This window comes from Triticum dicoccoides, chromosome 5B (genome assembly GCF_002162155.2).
Source record: "Triticum dicoccoides isolate Atlit2015 ecotype Zavitan chromosome 5B, WEW_v2.0, whole genome shotgun sequence".
NCBI lineage: Eukaryota > Viridiplantae > Streptophyta > Magnoliopsida > Poales > Poaceae > Triticum > Triticum dicoccoides.
In genome coordinates this window covers 171,189,303-171,191,825 of record NC_041389.1, presented here as the reverse complement: position 1 = coordinate 171,191,825, position 2,523 = coordinate 171,189,303, and positions in this window count along the sequence as shown.

The following is a 2,523-nucleotide window of genomic DNA, read 5'->3' as shown; positions in this document are numbered from 1 at the left end:
CCATCCTCCACCCCGCGCACCCCCGTCCACCCTCTATCCCACGTTCCCGCCGGCCTTCCTCCAGTCGCGCCACCCACCAGCCACCAACATCGCCCACCGCCTGCCTCCGTCGTGTACCGGACTGGATATGCCCCCCGGCACCTCTTCCTCCCCCTGCCCCCGCGCATGGAAGCTAGTGACTGGGGCCATTCGATGCTGCTCTGCTCCATCAAGTTCAACCACCAGCTCATGAGGTGCACGCCATGTGTTTGCTAAATTGACTCAGTGCAGTGGAGCACCATTTTTATCTTGTTTCATGTTCATTTGTAGGTAGCTCGTTCTTGCCAAATGTTGTAGCTTAGATGACTACAAAATTTTTATCGTGTGTGCTCTACCGTTGCGTGCTAGTCCAAGAATTCCTATCATCACATAAGTCCATGTATTACTACCATGGGAGTTCAAAGAAATTCCTGTAACACGCGCCGTGCCCCGACCCCATGTTCCGGCGTCGCACTCCATAGCCTCAGCTCGTAGGCCCTTCACCTCTGCCACCCAGGCCGTTCACCTCCGCCACCGATGTCTGTTCAACGCCACCAGGAGAATCCTGTGCGTCAACACCCATGTCAACCCCGTGCAACTTTGTTCTCTCAGCTTCAAAGAGGGTCAGTTCAGAACTTTGAACGCCCAGATGTTCAGTTCAGAACTTGGCCTGGTGATACATTTGGTTTCTTTTCTGCAGCTCACACAACCTAAATAACAACTGATCATTTGTTAAATTTTGGGTTCAGCTTCACACTATGCAGGAGTGCATATTCTTCTGTTTGTAAGTTCTAATAATAGATGGGAGGTTTTGCTAATCAGTTCAAGCTCAAATAACAAAATTCCTCGCTGGATTGCATCGTTCTTATCTATTGTTTTTTTGCTCGATTGATATCAGCCAGTGCAACTCCTTTTCTCCAGCTATGATAGAGATCCATTCAAATCAGTTGTTCTATGTTTACACATTCAGATATACTAGTTGATCTGCTGAAAGATACGATATGTGTACTGTTGATAATCTCAAACATGTTTTACTCAAACTTTAGAAAACATGTAATATTGTTGTGGCTGCTTTGCAATGTCTCCAGCAGTCCTACTTCTCCATGATGACAAGGACGACGTCACCATGCGTGCACACTCTCCTTTCTTTCTACTTCCAAGACGGTGAGGAGCTCCAGCAGGCGGCTGCCGGTGGGATCCGCAGGTCAGTCCCCATCTTCCACCTCCCCTACTCTCTTCTTCAGCAGGAGCAACATAGTTAGGAGCTCGAAGTAAAATGAGGACGGCTGCAGTGATGCACCGTGCAGTTCGCCCGCTCCTGTCCGACAAGTTCCCACCTTGCATTTTTGTGTGTGTAGAAATTTGACTAATTTAGTTCGCGAATTTGGTCTACTTGTTGTAAATCTGTCAGTTCAAGACAAGTGCCTTCTGATGCTAGAAATTAGGTCCTTTGTGAATATTGCTTGTTTCAGAAAGAAATAGACTTTGTAATTGCATCACATGGTGTACTGATCAACATAAACATGGTGTATTGAACAAAACATACACATTCTATCTATTTAGCCGTGAGTAACACTTAAAAAACGTTTGATATGCACAACAATAAATTGAGTCTTTGATACAGGAATACACACACCCAATGCCACTGTAGATAGATAGATGGCCCGCTCCTACCTGATGTGTTTAATTCAAAGTTCCAAACCCAATGTAAACTGCTACTGCTGCTTAACAAAAAAAATCACTTATCTGGACTGAGGAATATACTACTTATTGCTATGATCTATTGAAGCCAAAATCTACTACAGCATTCAAATCCCTTCAATTCACTTCTATCTCCCTTGATAAGTTCACTGTATGTAATGGAAAAAACAAAAATATAGTAGTTCAGTTCACTTTAACCAATTGATATTGGATTATATTGGTTGATTGCAAAATACTTTGTTGTTTGCCCATCGTCGGGGCCCTGCTCCCTAACCAACACCGCCGGCCAACAACATGGCCCTATGCCCTGACCATCGCCACGGCCCCTCCTTCTCGCGCAGCCGCATCCTGCACTCACCATGCCGTGTGTGGCATCCTCCCGGCGAAGCTCTCGCGCTATGTCGCAGGCCAATTTTCTAGCGTCACCCTCCACCGCTCAGTGCACAGGCCGTTCACCTCCGCCACCCCAGGCCGTACACCACTGCGAAGAGAGCCCGTTCACCTACGTGATAGAGAATTTTTGTACCAACTTAGTATTAGTTTGGTGTGTAATCTATCGTCAGTCCATTAAAAATCACAGAAATAGTTGGTGTGTGTGCCGAAATATCGTCAGTGCAAGTTTCAAAATTCTGTAGGTTTAGATATATCACCTAAATAAGTAATGATTTGCAGCGAGTTTCTTCAAAATTCTGTAAAGTTTAGATGTATCACCTTAAGTATCGTGAGTGCAAGTTCGAAAATTCTGTAAGTTTAGATATATCATAAGAAAAATTGATGAGTCACCGTTTGCTTTATATTCATGTT